At 38.4% G+C, this 18,718-nt stretch overlaps 1 protein-coding gene across 2 annotated transcripts in view; it reads right to left on the bottom strand.

Annotated features, from left to right (window-relative positions):
- LOC127410649 (glutamate receptor ionotropic, delta-1-like) overlaps window positions 1-18,718 on the bottom strand; it is a 465,032-nt gene that overhangs the window by 426,920 nt on the left and 19,394 nt on the right. The window lies entirely within an intron of this gene.

Raw genomic sequence — 18,718 nt, 5'->3', positions numbered from 1 at the left:
CTGACAGTTCTGCTCTAAACATAGGCTAATGTTTAGAATGTTTAGATTAAATGCAAGTAACTGGCAGAATTGATGAATTTTCCATCGATCTTTAAAAAAATCAGTAAATGACGGAGAATTTTTGGTTAACGCAACCTCTGACTGGAGAGAGAGCCAGGAGAAAGACACAGAAGAACCAGAGTGCAAGAAGCAGAGAGAGACTGGGAGACAGAGAGAGTAAGGGGAACAAACACTCTCATTAAGGGCAAGAGAGTCAGAAAATATAGTTTTATTGCCCAGAGGTTGCTCTTTCATTGCTCAGGGGACTTCAGAGAGTTCTCAGTTGATTCATTTATACACCTTCATGACAACTCGATCTCATGAAATGTCGTACATATTTTACGAGCTGGCTAAATGGTATGATGTCATACGATGTTGTTCGTATGAATTCATATGATTTGGTCACGTGCAAATGCCCGGATGTGTAATGCGGAAGTAAGCGCGAGTTCCGCGTGTGAGGCATTGAGGACATGCTTATTAATATTATGCCCTTACCCAAATCCCTCATCTAAACCTAACCGATCAGTAGAGTGTGTAAACATGATAGGAAGCTGTTGTGTGTGACAGTAGTAAGAATATTTGATGGAAACGATCCCGCGCGACGTGATTCGCTCAAGTGAAAGTCATACGAATTCATATGAGAGAAGTCGTACGCTAACGATTAGCCAAATTTAAAGAAATCGTAAGAATCCTTACAATTTTGCCGTGAGAGTGTGTTGCTCATGATGTTCCAAAACCCATATGAATTTTTCCATAGAACACAAAAGGAAATGTTAGGCAGAATGTTAGCCTCAGTCATGAGGGTGAGTAAATGATGACAGAATTTTCATTTGTGGGTAAACCATCCCTTTGGTTGAAGTATGAACTTTGTTTTAGATGTTTCTTCTAAAATTCCTTAGTAGAAATAGAAAAATAGAAACAAATGAGCCCATTTTGTAATTAATATGGTCTTAGAAGATTCTGAGAAATGTTTGAGTTCATTTTGAAAAATATGACATCTGGTTGCAGACTTTGGTATCTTGACAAACCTGAGCAAAATATTACGTTGTTGACATCTCTTCTGAAAGGCTAGATTTACTGAGATCATTTTATCAGGAGAAAATCCGAGAAACACAAGACTTATAGTTATATTTTACTTAAAAATGAAAATTCTGTCATCATTTACTCACCCTCATGTCGTTCCGAACACATATGACTTTCTTTCCTCTGTGGAACACAGAAGATGTTAGGTAGAATGTTAGTCTCAGTCATCATTCACTTTGCATCTTTTACCCATACATTGAAAGTGAATGGTTACTGAGGCTGTCAGTCTCTAACATTCTGCCTAACATCTCCTTTTGTGTTCCACCATAGAAAAAGTGTCAAATGGGTTTGGAACAATGTCAGGTTGAGTTTATAACAAACAGAATTTTCATTTTTGGGTGAAAAAAAAAGTCTCAATTTTTCTATTTAATTTCACTGCTGCCTAGGAGAATCTGAGATACTAAAGAGATTTCATTTGGGATATTTCTTTCCTATGGGCATACTGTACATACAGTATGTGTGTCTGTCTGTGCATGCAGCATGATCTGTTGAAATTCATGACAGCAGACAATGTTCGTGCCTGCAGTTATGAACATCACAGCAGAAGGAAATCAAGCGGCTCTGTTCTGAGCTGCCACACCAGGGTTTACAACAATAAAACATGTCAAGCATGTTCCAACCGATTACAAATTAAAACTCAGTATAGGTTTTTGGAGCTAAAAACATTGTGGTCTATGATGCAACCAATTTAAATTATGCTAGCACAACCACTTTGAGTCTAATCAGTGCAGGTGTTGGTCTCAGGCTGATCACTTTAGGACACTGAGCTATCTCCATCCCTCAACCAGCCATTTCAGTGAGTCTAATGCAGTTAGTTTCCACCCACTCAAATGCTGTGTGCAGGGTTGTTACAGAGTTTTTGAAATAAAATTTAAGACTTTTTAAGACCTGAACAAATAAAATTAATACTGTACCCTCATACCAAAATAAACCCACACAATCTCAAAAATTAATCATGTTTCACAGGCTCTTACTTAAACATGCAGGGGCACACATTCAACATGGCCATAACATTGCTTATCAGTGTAACAGGGTAGGCTATATGCAATTTTAAAATACTCGAGACATGTTTTTTTCACGTAGGTATCACATTATAATTGGTTATATTTGGTTCAAATTTAAATTACAATTTTGAATTAAATTCCAGATCCAGAGTATTGTGCACCCAAAATACCAATAACCAGAAAAAAGAAAAAAAAAAAGAAAGAAAAAAAGATTTAATTAATAACACAGGACTTTTAAAAGGATGAATACACTGAGGAATCTTATTCTGAAAATGTATGTGCTTCACTGCTTATTCATACAGATCAAGGAAATGTGCAGCCTTACAATCATCTACAACAATATAAACACTTAAGTAAACATTGTCATATTTCATCAACAGTTGATCATTACTGATTGCTTGTCATACACCGATCAGCCACAACATTAAAACCACCTGCCTGGGGTCCTGGGTAGCTCAGCGAGTATTGACGCTGACTACCACCCCTGGAGTCAGAAGTTCAAATCCAGGGTGTGCTGAGTGACTCCAGCCAGGTCTCCTAAGCAATCAAATTGGCCCGGTTGCTAGGGAGGGTAGAATCACATGGGGTTCGATTAGGGGTTCTCGCTCTCAATGGGGCGCATGGTAAGTTGTGCGTGGATCGCGGAGAAAAGCATGAGCCTCCACATGCGAAGTCTCCGCGGTGTCATGCACAGTGAGCCACGTGATAAGATGCGCGGATTGACTGTCTCAGAAGCGGAGGCAACTGAGACTTGTCCTCCGCCAACCAGATTGAGGTGAGTAACTGCGCCACCACGAGGACCTACTAAGTAGTGGGAATTGGGCATTCCAAATTGGGGAGAAAAGGGGATAAAAAAATAAATAAATAAAAACACCTGCCCAATATTGTGTAGGTCCCCCTCGTGCCACCAAAACAGCCCCAATCTGCTATTCTTCTAACCACAATTGTACAGAGCGGTTATCTGAGTTACTGCAAACTTTGTCAGTTCGAACCAGTCTGGCCATTCTCGGTTCACCTCTCTCATCAACAAGGTGTTTCCATCCACAGAACTGCCGCTCACTGGATGAGTTCGGAGTTAATTCTAGAGACTGTTGTGCGTGAAAATCCCAGAAGATCAGCAGTTACAAAAATACTCAAACCAGCCCGGAATCATGCCACGGTCGAAATCACTGAGATCAAATTTTTTCCCCATTCTGATGGTTGATGTGAACATTAACTGAAGCTCGTGACCCGTATCTGCATGATTTTATGCACTGCACTGCTAACACATGATTGGCTGATTATATAATTGCATGGATGATTGTTGGTGCCAGACGGGCTAGTTTGAGTATTTCTGTAACTGCTGATCTCCTGGGATTTTCACACACAACAGTCTCTAGAATTTACTCAAAAACAAAAAAACATGGACGGAACATTCTGTGGACAGAAATGCCTTGTTGATAAGAGAGGTCAACAGAGAATGGCCAGACTGGTTCGAATGGACAAAGTCTATGGTAACTCAGATAACCGCTCTGTACAATTGTGGTGAGAAGAATAGCATGGAGTTGTGTGGATTGAGGGTTGGTGCTGTTTTGGCGGCACGAGGGGGACCTACACAATATTAGGCCCTGTATGCAGAGAAAAAATACAACAATGACACATTTTCACTATAAAGGATGCAGCGCAGGCATTTATTTCATTAAATTGTATCCTTTTGAAGTCTGTTAAAGGAATAGTTTGCCCAAAAATGAAAATTTGATGATAATTTATTCACCCTCAGGCCATCCAAGATGTATCTGAGTTTCTTTCTTCATCAAAACAGAATTTAAGACTTTTAGGATTCCATTTCAGGCCTCCTCCTCTAAACAATGCAAGTGAATGTCCTCCATTTTTTGACGCGCTTCCTGACTCCTCCTCCACGTGACGCAGGACCTTACCAACGAGCTTACGTCATCCCTCTCATGAGCGCATGAGATGTATGGAAGTGAACATTTGTAGTTAAAAAGTATATAAGTATTGTTTTGTTTCTAAAAATAATCAATCGTTTGCATTCAGAAGAACTTTATTTGTCGACTGGAGTCGTGTGGATTATTTTGATGCACCCTAAATATGCATTTTGGACCGTCAAAAAATGGAGGACATTCACTTGCATTGTTTAGAGGAGGAGGCCTGAAATGGAATCCTAAAAGTCTTAAATTCTGTTTTGAAAGAAACTCAGATACATCTTGGATGGCCTGAGGGTGAGTAAATTATCAGCAAATTTTCATTTTTGGTTGAACTATTCCTTTAATCACATTAAACCATATCACGCTATCACCTCTCTTTCCGTCCCTAAATTTAAGACTTTAAATGAAAATTAAGACTTTTGTTGTATCATTTAAGATATTTAAATGTACTACCCATGTGTATGTGTGTATGTATGTATGTGTGTGTCTGTATATACACTATATTGCCAAAAGTATTCGCTCATCTGCCTTTAGACGCATATGAACTTAAGTGACATCCCATTCTTAATCCATAGGGTTTAATATGATGTCGGCCCACCCTTTGCAGCTATAACAGCTTCAACTCTTCTGCGAAGGCTTTCCACAAGGTTTAGGAGTGTGTTTATGGGAATTTTTGACCATTCTTCCAGAAGCGCATTTGTGAGGTCAGACACTGATGTTGGACGAGAAGGCCTGGCTCACAGTCTTCGCTCTAATTCATCCCAAAGGTGCTCTATCGGGTTGAGGTCAGGACTCTGTGCAGGCCAGTCAAGTTCTTCCACACCAAACTTGCTCATCCATGTCTTTATGGACCTTGCTTTGTGCACTGGTGCGCAGTCATGTTGGAACAGGAAGGGGCCATCCCCAAACTGTTCCCACAAAGTTGGGAGCATGGAATTGTCCAAAATCTCTTGGTATGCTGAAGCATTCAGAGTTCCTTTCACTGGAACTAAGGGGCCAAGCCCAGCTCCTGAAAAACAACCCCACACCATAATCCCCCTCCACCAAACTTCACAGTTGGCACAATGCAGTCAGACAAGTACCGTTCTCCTGGCAACCGCCAAACCCAGACTCGTCCATCAGATTGCCAGATGGAGAAGCGTGATTCATCACTCCAGAGAACGCGTCTCCACTGCTCTAGAGTCCAGTGGCGGCGTGCTTTACACCACTGCATCCGACACTTTGCATTGCACTTGGTGATGTATGGCTTGGATGCAGCTGCTCGGCCATGGAAACCCATTCCATGAAGCTCTCTATGCACTGTTCTTGAGCTAATCTGAAGGCCACATGAACTTTGGAGGTCTGTAGCGATTGACTCAGCAGAAAGTTGGTGACCTCTGCGCACTTTGCGCCTCAGCATCCGCTGACCCCGCTCTGTCATTTTACGTGGCCTACCACTTCGTGGCTGAGTTGCTGTCATTCCCAATCGCTTCCACTTTGTTATAATACCACTGACAGTTGACTGTGGAATATTTAGTAGCGAGGAAATTTCACGACTGGACTTGTTGCACAGGTGGCATCCTATCACATTACCACGCTGGAATTCACTGAGCTCCTGAGAGTGGCCCATTCTTTCACAAATGTTTGTAGAAGCAGTCTGCATGCCTAGGTTCTTCATTTTATACACCTGTGGCCATGGAAGTGATTGGAACACCTGAATTCAATTATTTGGATGGGTGAGCAAATACTTTTGGCAATATAGTGTATGTGTATAATTAGTTTTTATTTTTTATTTTTTGTTATTATCTATGTCTTGCTGCTGTTTTTGTATTGTTTTTGTATTGTTGTACACTGGAAGCTCCTGTCACCAAGATAAATTCCTTGTATGTGTAAGCATACTTGGCAATAAAGCTCATTCTGATTCTGATTCTGATTAAGACTTTTTATGACCTTAAATTTTAGCAAACTTAATTTAAGGCATTTTAAGACTTTTTAAGGATCCGCGGGAACCCTGTGTGTGGGTCACTTGAGGCCTTGTTTTCGTAAAAATGGTTTTGTCTGCATGGTACACCTCACAGACACATGTTAGAGCAGTGCACTAGTGCTTTCTAGTTGCTGTATGTGCTCTCTCTTCCCTTTTCTTAATAGGATTTATCATGCTATTATAAGAACAGGACTAACTTGCTGTATAGTACATTCTGGGATTATATGTGATGATGTCCTCAAAACCTCCATTAAAGTTTGGTAAGGAGAAGTTTTGTTGAGGTGGATAATGAAAAGAAAGTAATACAGCAAAACTGGGACAGGTTTAGTGTGATTTGATTTTAAAACATTTGTATGTTAAATATGACATTGTGGCATAAGAAACATCCAGTCACATTGCCCCAAACATCTCATCCATTCACATCCCCCCCAAACACATTGTCCAATCAAATCCCCCCAAACATTTCTTCCAACCACATCCCCCCAAACACCTCAACTAATCACATCCCCCCAAACACCTCAACTAATCACATCCCCCCAAACACCTCATCTAATCACTTCCCCACAAACATCTCATCCAATCACTTCCCCCAGACATCTCAATCAATCACATCCCCCCCAAACATCTCATCCAATCACATCCCCCAAAACATCTCATCTAATCACATCCTCCCCAAACATCTCATCCAATCACATCCCCCCAAACATCTCATCCAATCACATCCCCCCAAACATCTCATCCAATCACATCAGCACCCCCCCCCAACATCTTATCTAATCACATCCTCCCCAAAAATGTAATCTAATCATATCCTCCCCAAACATCTCATCCAATCATATCCTCCCAAATATTACGTCCAGTCACATCCCCCCAAAAATTGTATCCAATCACATCACCAAAAACAGTTCATTCCATCACTTTCTCCAGCGATCTCATCCAATCAATTCTTCCAATCAGTGAAACTAGCCAAACAGAGAGAAACAGAGGAAGTATTAGGATAGAGAGAGAGAGGGAGAGAGAGAGAGAGAGAGAGAGAGAGAGCGAGAGAGAGAGGAATAATTATGTTTTCCCAAAGGACTGAGGGAGGTCCAGGCTGGATGATGAGTAGTTGACTGACACATTCTCGTGTGTCTGTGTCAGAGTATAGGAAATGAGAGCAGCAGCATCAGGCAGCATCTACAAAGCTCTGATCAATACAGCTGAGCCCTATCTAGAGAAGATGGTGTTTAATGATAATGAAGCAAGAGAGTTTGAGAGAGAGGGAGATCGAAATAGAAATTTCTGTAATGCACAACCCATGCTCTGCAAGTGAATAAATGAATGAATGAACATTTATATAGCACTTTTCTGACACTACACTCAAAGTGCTTTACACAGTGAACAGGGGACTCTCCTCAACCACCACCAGTGTGCAAGTGTGCAGCATCCACCTGGATGATGCAACGGCAGCCATAGTGCGCCAGTACGCTCACCACACACCAGCTATTGGTGGAGAGGAGAGAGAGTAGAGTTATAGAGCCAATTAGTGGATGGGGATTATTAGGAGGCCATGATTGAGAAGGGCCAATGGGGGGAATTTAGCCAGGACACGTAAAATATGGTGTTTAATGGTGTTTTGACCCATATCATTAAGGCATAATTTTAATGTAGGTGAGTCCATACATAGTTAAAGGTGACGCATGTAATTTTTTTAGTTTTAATACTATCTCCAGTCAAAGGTGCAGAGACAACTAGAAGTAAGACATTGATAGGTGTTTGTAAGAGCATCCCAACCAGCCTGACACAGCAACACTGTGTGTGGTGTGAATAAAGGTGTGAATAAATGGTGTGAATTTGGGGTGGGACCATCGGTTTGACAACAATAAAGGAGTAGAATGTTCAAGAAAACAGTTTAAAAACAGTCAGTATTTTTGAAACTGCATCTGGTGCTGCCTAGTATCATTTAAATTACACACTTTACCTTTAAAGATTCTGCATGAAATTCTCAGATATCTTACCAATCAACATGATCCATTTTTTTATGTCAGCAGTAGTGTAAAGTGTGCATATGTAATTATAGTCATTACATTGCTCATTAACGATGGAATTTACCTACTGTAGCATCACACTCCTCATGATGAAAAGAGGCCAGCACTGTAAAGCAGGAGCTAGACATCCGCTGAAACCCTACAAGCCTTCATACAACACCTGTGGCTCCTCTAGTGCAGCACAGCTGTTGGCAATGAAACGCCTCACAAAAGACAGCTCAACCTGTAGAGTTTCTGGTGCCATGAAGAACGAAGTTCTCAGTGCTAACGAGTGTGAAGGTTTTTATTGTCCTGAAATGAGACAGCTTTATGACGTACTACAGGGATAGTTCATCCAAAAATAAAGTACATAGTGATACACAGTGATACATAGTGACTGAGGTTTTCATATGGATTTGGAGCAACATTAGTGTGAGTAAATGATGACAGAATTTTCATTTTGGGGTGAACTATGCCTTTGAATATCTGACTAAATCGTTTTTGACATGCACCACAAAAATTAGTGAACATTTTGAGGTAATTAAACGAAAAGATTATGAAAGAACATAATTGTGTTACGTGGCAGATGTTTGGTATTCATGGGAGACAGGATGAGAAGGAGAACATTTTCACACTTCTGTACATGCCAGTGCCACAGAGACTGAGCAGCCAGAAAATACTGTCAGAGAGATAGAGAAATTGACCATTTTATGATTTTCTTTGGCCATGATTTTCTTATTGACATGCGTGAAGCCCAAATACAATAAACGGCCTGTAAACTATTAATAAGCCATTTAATATGCTTCTGAAAACTTTACTACCCCATGATTATACAATATGTGTAGCCATATGTGTAATGTGTACATACTGGGCAGATGCAAAATGTTCACCATATAGATAAAAACAAGACCACTCTGTGGCCAAAACTACCAGGACACTAGGGCTGCCCCCGACCAAATATTTTCCTAGTATTAATTTAATTACTTAAATATATATTTTTGGGGGGCATCAGAAAATGGTTTGAGTTCCAGGGCTGAGAAAGAATGTTATAAGCAATATTGCTAACACTGTTCTACATTACAGAGGAATACTAAACCGTAATAATGAGCCTTTAAAATATACATTTTACAAGCGAACGCATGAAGCGAGCTGCAGCAACACCGGCAAAAGCGGTAATGATTCTGAATGTGTCGGAAAAAACAGCAAGGTGACTGTCTGAACATTTAGTTTATTTATAGAGAGAAATGCACATTAGGGTTGTGCCGACAGACGATGATCTCGGGAATCAATGATGGTCAGAGTGTTTGCCAATAGCTGATGCCTTTGACAATGTCAAGATGATATTTGGCTCGTTTTCCTATTAATGTATAACATTAATATTATTATTATTATTATTATTATTATTATTATTGTTATTATTATTAGGCTATTATTATTAATAAATTAATATTACAAATCATTTGCCCGTAGACACACAGACACATGCTTGAAGAAAAACATTTTATTATATTATTAAGAACAGATGACTGAAAAGCCGTCTATGCACACGTATGACGTACTGTTTGTACGGAGGTGTGCAGTCTCGTGGAACACGCGCATGTCAAAGGTTCTCACTCTTTCTTTGTTTGTCTTATGAATTTTTTTTTTGCAAGAACAGTGCTGCAAATGACCTCAGTCATCTCAGCTCAGGAGGTGCTTTGAGTTCAGTTCGCTTTATTTCCAAAGAGCAGTTCATTGTGACCTCAACTCTGCAGCCCATACATCTGTGATTAAAACATAAAATAATACAAAAAGATGTTCACCTCAAACCATGATTTATATTTCAGTGATTATTATCAACATTATTTTATGTATATTTTTACTTTTTACATTTATAATTGTTTTAATGTCTTCATTCGTGTAAGTAATTTTCCGCCTGCATGTTTAGACGGATACTTGCGGTATATGGTAAATGGAAAGGTGGTTACTTTATATATATATATATATATATTATTTTTAATCACTTAATTATTTTAATTGCTTTTTCATTTCATTTGGAGTGCAATTTGAATTTAGAAATGTACTTAAGTTTTTTGTTTTTTAAAAAATTAATTTAATTTTCAATGCAAAATCACTAAATCACTAAAGCAAGTATATCCACCGATCCCTCAGCCCCGAGGTTGCCGATGTAACTGGATATTGATATATATATATATATATATATATATATATATATATATATATATATATATATATATACAGGTGCATCTCAATAAATTAGAATGTCATGGAAAAGTTCATTTATTTCAGTAATTCAACTCAAATTGTGAAACTCGTGTATTAAATAAATTCAGTGCACACAGACTGAAGTAGTTTAAGTCTTTGGTTCTTTTAATTGTGATGATTTTGGCTCACATTTAACAAAAACCCAAAAAATTAGAATACAAGACCAATAAGAAAAACATTTTTAGTGAATTGTTGGCCTTCTGGAAAGTATGTTCATTTACTGTATATGTACTCAATACTTGGTAGGGGCTCCTTTTGCTTTAATTACTGCCTCAATTCGGCGTGGCATGGAGGTGATCAGTTTGTGGCAATGCTGAGGTGGTATGGAAGCCCAGGTTTCTTTGACAGTGGCCTTCAGCTCATCTGCATTTTTTGGTCTCTTGTTTCTCATTTTCCTCTTGACAATACCCCATAGATTCTCTATGGGGTTCAGGTCTGGTGAGTTTGCTGGCCAGTCAAGCACACCAACACCATGGTCATTTAACCAACTTTTGGTGCTTTTGGCAGTGTGGGCAGGTGCCAAATCCTGCTGGAAAATGAAATCAGCATCTTTAAAAAGCTGGTCAGCAGAAGGAAGCATGAAGTGCTCCAAAATTTCTTGGTAAACGGGTGCAGTGACTTTGGTTTTCAAAAAACACAATGGACCAACACCAGCAGATGACATTGCACCCCAAATCATCACAGACTGTGGAAACTTAACACTGGACTTCAAGCAACTTGGGCTATGAGCTTCTCCACCCTTCCTCCAGACTCTAGGACCTTGGTTTCCAAATGAAATACAAAACTTGCTCTCATCTGAAAAGAGGACTTTGGACCACTGGGCAACAGTCCAGTTCTTCTTCTCCTTAGCCCAGGTAAGAGCCTCTGACATTGTCTGTGGTTCAGGAGTGGCTTAACAAGAGGAATACGACAACTGTAGCCAAATTCCTTGACATGTCTGTGTGTGGTGGCTCTGGATGCCTTGACCCCAGCCTCAGTCCATTCCTTGTGAACTTCACCCAAATTCTTGAATCGATTTTGCTTGACAATCATAAGGCTGCGGTTCTCTTGGTTGGTTGTGCATCTTTTTCTTCCACACGTTTTCCTTCCACTCAACTTTCTGTTAACATGCTTGGATACAGCACTCTGTGAACAGCCAGCTTCTTTGGCAATGAATGTTTGTGGCTTACCCTCCTTGTGAAGGGTGTCAGTGATTGTCTTCTGGACAACTGTCAGATCAGCAGTCTTCCCCATGATTGTGTAGCCTAGTGAACCAAACTGAGAGACCATTTTGAAGGCTCAGGAAACCTTTGCAGGTGTTTTGAGTTGATTAGCTGATTGGCATGTCACCATATTCTAATTTTTTGAGATAGTGAATTGGTGGGTTTTTGTTAAATGTGAGCCAAAATCATCACAATTAAAAGAACCAAAGACTTAAACTACTTCAGTCTGTGTGCATTGAATTTATTTAATACACGAGTTTCACAATTTGAGTTGAATTACTGAAATAAATGAACTTTTCCACGACATTCTAATTTATTGAGATGCACCTGTATATATATACAAACTGACCAATCAAATCTTGGTCGACCAAGACTCTTCTCATCCACTAATGTTTGGTCGACTATTAGGGGGCAGCCCTACAGGACACAATCTGTCAGGGCACAATAAATAAATAAATAAAATGGTACACTGTGGATTTCAGAATATTCTGGAACACCTAAAGCACATAAAATCAGAATTTTAAATCAGCATATGTTGCCCACTGGACTACACTGACAAAGAGAAATGTCACCCTAAAAAAGTTCTTCATGTGATAACATCTTAATTAACTGCCTTGATTAAAAATATTCAGAAATTATATAAAATCACTGATATTTTCTAGATTACACTAGATTACACCAACAAAACTAATTTTAAGGGCTAGATCAGGAAGAAATAGCTCCTTGAAACAACAGTTGCAGGTTACTACTTTTTACAGTGTAACAGTGGCCTGAAAGACAGGCCAACCAGAGCAGAAAAGATCTCAAAGCAGCATTATACTGAATTAATATTCCCTTATAACTGATTTCATGGTATAGGCCTAGAAAGAGGCTATACAGATTTGTCAGCTGTGGGGCTTTGGGTCAAAGAGAATCACTCTGTGAAATAAATTTGGGATTTTCATTAATCTGATGTTGGATGACCATTCCAACTTCATCCCTGACTACACAACAAGCCTCAGCTTAACATGGTCAGTCAGCTGTGTGTCCACTAATCAGCTCTATGCACAAGCTGAGAACACATTTGCCTATTATCTCCTTTACAATAAATACGCTTTGTTTAGCGGACAAAAGCCAGTGTTTTTTTTTTCTTTTTTTTTTTTTTTGTGCTTTTTTTTTATCCATTTATTTAGAGAGCTTCTCAATCTTCAACTAATCAGTGTATAATCCGACATATCAAACTGAGAGGCATCTTCTGGCCACAGGATTTACAAATCACATCATCCATAACTTTAAACCAAAAGTCCTCCTTCCCAATTTTGAAGACTTCCTTAACGGCAGCTAGATACACTACTGCACTAATGAGATTACTAAGTCTATTTTAGAAACTCATTATGGCCAAAAAGAAGAGAGGAGGGCAGGAGAGGGCAGTTGCAAATGTGCGATAACAGGGTTTTGTGGATAGACATTCACGACTACAGGCCAAATTTTACAACACTTACATGGTATGAAACACATTCAGCTACTGAGGCCAAATATATAGTGAGAGGAAGAACTTGTCAGCAAGTAATAAGCAAAGTTTGGTGGAAAGAGTGACATAAGGAATTGCATACAGCTGAGGGGTGTTGAACTGTGTTGTACAGTTCTCATTAAATACTTTCAAATCCAAATTATAATTCTGAGCTATGCTACATGAGGTCCACTTTTATTGAAAGCCAACAATCGACTCATTTGTGGCATTTTAGTAAAAAAACATCTGAGACAATCTTAATACTTAAATGAAATATCTGAGAATGCCATTTAGTCTCTTTAGAAATAAAAGAGAAACCTGTGAGCAAGACAAATTTCCTCTGGGAAGGCATCCTGGGGAAACAGCGAGAGCCAACAGGTCTATAACGATCCACAGATCTGATTGATGGGTCTATAAAAGAGTTAAAACAGCACTCTAGGTCCAATGCTGGAGATCTAAATCTAAAGCTTGCTAATCAGATCACTTATTTCTTACAAACGAAGATTCTGATTGTGTGCAATGCAAATAAGGTCAAGTAAAGGAACACAAAGGATTTGTTTTGGATTTAATAACAAAAGTATGAAGAAGCTAGAAGAAGACAGAGGAAGAGGAGGACACAATGGACTTGATGAAATGATGAAGGCACCATGGGGAAATAGCACGAGCTCAAGGGTCTATAAGGATCCACAGACCTGATCTATGGGTCTATAAAAGTGACACACACACATACTAACACACAAATGCACTTGCATTGGTGCAGTGATTGGGGCTCCTGAATCTCCTTTGAATGAAATCAAATCACTCAAATCCCATCCCATCATAAACATCCAATCGCAAATGCAGTTACATAGGAAATCACCCACATAGTCAATAAAAACTTGGCTAGGACAACATTTGTTATCAGAAAGGTGAGCCTGGGTTGATGTGAACCTTACGGTGAGAATAAAAACGTCACATCTCTCCTTATTGCTCTGAATTTGGTTTGGACAAATCAAGCGTGAAAACCCATTACACGAAATGTCAAAACAAATGCAAAGAGTTCTGTGAAATCATTACAAAACCCTTTACAACAAGGAAGGATTCAAAGGGAACAGAGAAACAAAGAAAAATATATGTTGTCCTCAGGAACATGACATTTTAGTTTGCAATTGACCCCCGTGTTATCCGCTATCACAGTTTTGGCAGTGTTAAAAAGGACTCAGGCGATGTAGTATACAGTCTCTGGAGTAATGAGTTATAGTGTGTGGGCTTTTATGGCAGAAAAGTCTGCTTTGAAAGTTTTTAAAAAAGCACTCTATGCTGGAAATTAAAACCTGTAGCTTGATAATCAGAACTTGACACTTATTTCTAACAATCAAAGTTTCCTATTGTGCAAGTAAGGCCAAGTACTAATAAACAAATTGGCTTTGTTTGGTATTAAATAACAAGAGTGTGAAGTGCTTGCCTGTGCAAAACTCGCCGCCACAATGGTTTTCTGGGGGGTTGCCAGTGCATTTGCTGGGTGGTTGCTTACAGGCCCAAGTCAAAAGGGCCTACCCTAGTTCTATGATATTCTGATACCTAGATATGGATTAGGTCCCTTATTCAGTGTAATAGTAAAAAAAAATTCTCCATTTTATCTTCTGGTGGGCATTCAACGTGATCACACGGGAACTCAACATTTTGCTACTGAATGTTCCGGTACAATGACATCAACCACATTCTGCCGAGTTACTGACAAGTGCCATCACCCGTTAGACATACTTACATCAGGTAAACATGTTCATCTTTTCCTGTGGTGCTACTGATTGTGCAGAGAGTCTCAGCAACATGGGTTCTAGTCCCATGGAAACCAGGAAGTAATTGTGTTCGCAAAATCAATGATGAGTGCAATTCTGAGGTTGCATTTTCCCTCTAAGATTACATTTTTACATCACTGACAATTAGGTTTAGGGTTCGGGTTTGGGTTAGGGTGCATAGTTAATAAAATATGCATTCCTGTTGACTGTATTACATCATTTAAAACGAAAAACTTTTTACGTTTTACACTTTTTAACTCGTATTTGTTAACACTCCGTGGATATTTTACCCCAAAACTGGAGCTCACACATGCCTATACGTTCAACAACACTTCCAGCTTTGGCCACTGCTTCGAGTGCTTCGAATTTCGGTAAGCACAGACTGATTTCAGCAGCAGAATGTTCAAATTCACAATGTGATCAATCTGTTATTCAAGCCATATGATTTGAGTTATCATTTACAGTATTTCCAATATGAAATACTGTAAATAATGCTGAACAAGTAACACAGTGTGTTTAATACTTAAAGTAAGGGGTTCTTTTTTCAAATCCCTAACCCTAAGAATGAACAATATCAAAAGTGATGCTTGCCTTAGATAGTTCCACTCACAAACTTTTAAACTGTTGTTTGTTTTTGCTATTATGCTTTCAGATGCCAGTTGCAGGTAATTGAATGAAACTTCCAATTATACTATAGAGGTCCACACAATTCATTCATGTAATGAGTGTTCAGCAAACTGTAGGTGTGTTTATATGTAACTGTATATGTTACAAAATACTACATATTAACAGTGCTAAAACTAAATTGTGAATGTGAATGTTGTTTCCGCAGTGCCCTTGATAAGCCTATTTATGGGGGGAAAGGATGATACAATTCTCACTGTGGTACAAAAGGGTGTCTTGCTAATGATTACAGTTTTATTATGATTTTTGAGACACATAGTCTGTCAGGCAAATATTCTTCCCTTCTATACTTATCTAATAGCAAAGGGAAATAGATTCATGTCAAGCTCTAACAAAAGCTGAAATGGACATTATCAAGCACTAATGCTCCCTTTCTTTTGTGGTCATTTAAAACATACACTCAAACACACAGACTTACTGTAATCATCTCTTGTATCTGCCTCAAATCTTTCAGAGCAAAGCAACCTCTTCCATCCAAGAAAAAGCCCCAATCAATTAATCCTTCATATCCTGAAGAAAGCCTTCATGATTCTGTCAGGACACTGCTACTCATTATTGATTTACACATTCAGAAATGACAAGAGCCTCATGCATACAAATGTGAAGATTAACATTAACATTAAATATATGCTAGTACTCTATTTTTATCCATACAAAATCTTTTTTTTTAAATTGGCCCGTTTATTTTTAATGAAAAATAAATCTCTTCACCCAAAAACAAAAATTCTGTTATAATTTAACCTCATGCCATGGAACACTAAAATAGATGTTAGGCAGAATAACAGCTTCAGTCACATTCACTTTTGTTGTATGGGAAAAAGATGCAATAAAAGTACTGCCTAACATATTTTGGGTTCCACTTAAAAAATAAAGTCAAATAGGTTTGTAGCAACCTGTCTATGATGACCAAATTCTTATTTTTGAGTTAACTAACCCTTTAATATTCAAATGGTCTTCACTGTGGTTTTGTGTGTGACACCTTAAATCTCTCTTTCTCTGATGTCAGGAGGAAACAGGTGAATGTTCTTTCAAATGTATTGACTGAAGTGTAACCATAACAACCACCCACAGATTAGTGGCAGCAGAGCCCAGTTTTTAAAGCATTCCGCAAACACCAAAGGACCAAATGGGCAAAAGCTTTGTCACCCTGAGAGGAGAAGAAAAGAAACAGGATTAGACGAAACAAGACAAGAGTCTATTCTGTTTTGCTATTCCATACAAGGTTAAAGCAAATCCATTTAATTCTCCCTAATTCTAATACACCCTGAAAAAACAGACAGAGACTGGGGTCTTACACTTTTTAAAAAGACTGAGCACAAAAAGGAAATTTTCCAGTGTCTAAGAAACAGCACAGTACGGTCTTGCCATTTCAATTTTAAAGAACCTTACTGTCATGCTTATTTTACATACAATATTGCCAGAGCATGAATATACAAAAACGTAGTGACAAAATGCCAGTAATGGGAATAAAAAAGATATCAACCACCTTTCAGTCTCTCTATTGCACTGTGCATTCACTAATTTTCTCTATGGACACTGTTATCAAGTGTTTAAGTTTATTCCTTGTTATTTATAATATTGTGATTCATTAGCTCTCTTAAACACCAAACAGATGGGAAAAGGTTGAGTGAGTGTGTGTACATTGAATTTAAAGTGTCCAATTCTCTATGGTTTGCAAGATGACTTTAATCTATAATTCAACCAGGGAAAATCATGTGCACACACACTCACACACAAAGTCAGTTGAGAGTGGTAGTGTATCGTCTGTGTGTGTTAAACACACACATTACTATAAGAGGATCTAATTTAATTTTCTGGACAAATTTTTGGCCAAAATCTATTAGAAGCCCCATGCAGAATGCATACTGTGAAATAGTTGTGTGTCGTCTGTGTGTTCATTCCCTTGCCACAGCCATGTTATTTATGTGTTTATGCATAATGTAGACATGGACATGTGCATTAGACACACTCCCTCTGTGTTATTTAGGTGCAGATATGTTCATTAAATTCTCCAGCTAATGCAGAATTAAGGAACTGTTTAGAGTACGGAACTGCTCAGCAAGTGCACAGCCTGCCCTTTACACACTGCACCTATACACCATTTAGAGTTGAGGGAGTTCAGCAACAAAATTGTTTCAAGAGTTCCTATTTTTATTTAATTTCTCTAAATACCCCCAGGACTACTTAATTAATAAAGAGTGTATAATGTTTAATACATGAGAAATAAACTTAATATTATATAGACATAAAATTAATAGACATAAAGTTGAGGTGGAGGTGGAATGCCTGAAAAATTGTCACAGGAGTGAGGTAAGCAGCTTTTTGCTGTTTGCATCTGTTTACTTCCGCACCTGCACTATAGAAATGTTTTGTCAACTAGCAACAAAATTAACAACTTTTATTCAGGTCAAAAGTATTATTTAAAATGCCGGAATCAACTGATTACATTAGGTTACACCAACAAATGTCATTTTTAAAGGGTAAGATCATTACAACTCATTAGGGGCCATTCACAAGGAACGCTTTTTTGCATCTGTCTGTATTGTTTTTCAATAGTTTTTCAGTGTAAACATGCTCTAGAATGATGTCTTTGTCCATTGTGCCGTGTCTCTGTGTTTTTTCAATGTCTCGTGCAGGAGCGGCACAATTTTAGATGTTGTATCAAGTTAAAAATAACTTAAACTTTTAAAAATGAGACAAATGCATTCTGTTTTATTCCTTGCACTGCTTCTAGATTTAAGCACAAAAACGTGTTCAGTTTGAACAGCCCTTAAGCTAACAATTGCTCGAAAAGATGAACAATCCTAACTTTCTTTTAGAATCATAGACCTTATTCACACTAGCGTCATGAGGATGTTAGGGACACATGTCTAGTCTCTTTACTCCTAGATCACTTCTAAATCCAAAACTCATTTTAATTTTTTTGTCAACTGAAATTCCTTGGAAAGATGTTTTTTAAATGTTTCAGCAGTGGAATGATCCAAAACACTTTAAACAACAGTACAACTCATTGAAGATACTGCAAGTCTATCCATAACAGCCTCATTGTTATTCCCATCAAAGGGCGTATTTACACTTGGTCACTCCATGCGTTTTTTTCTGATCAGATAACTATCCGATTGAATGAGCTCATTCCATTTACACCTGACCACATCAATGTATCTCTGCCAAACGGATATAAATCCGATCTTCATTTCCCGTGTTATATGCAAATAAAACAGAGTTCACTTTCATGATTATGCTAATTCCGGGCAGTGATTTTAAAAGATGTGATTTAATA

Source organism: Myxocyprinus asiaticus, chromosome 20 (genome assembly GCF_019703515.2).
Source record: "Myxocyprinus asiaticus isolate MX2 ecotype Aquarium Trade chromosome 20, UBuf_Myxa_2, whole genome shotgun sequence".
NCBI classification, from domain to species: domain Eukaryota; kingdom Metazoa; phylum Chordata; class Actinopteri; order Cypriniformes; family Catostomidae; genus Myxocyprinus; species Myxocyprinus asiaticus.
Note: the sequence above shows the minus strand (reverse complement) of the source record. Positions and strands in the feature narration are given on the sequence as shown.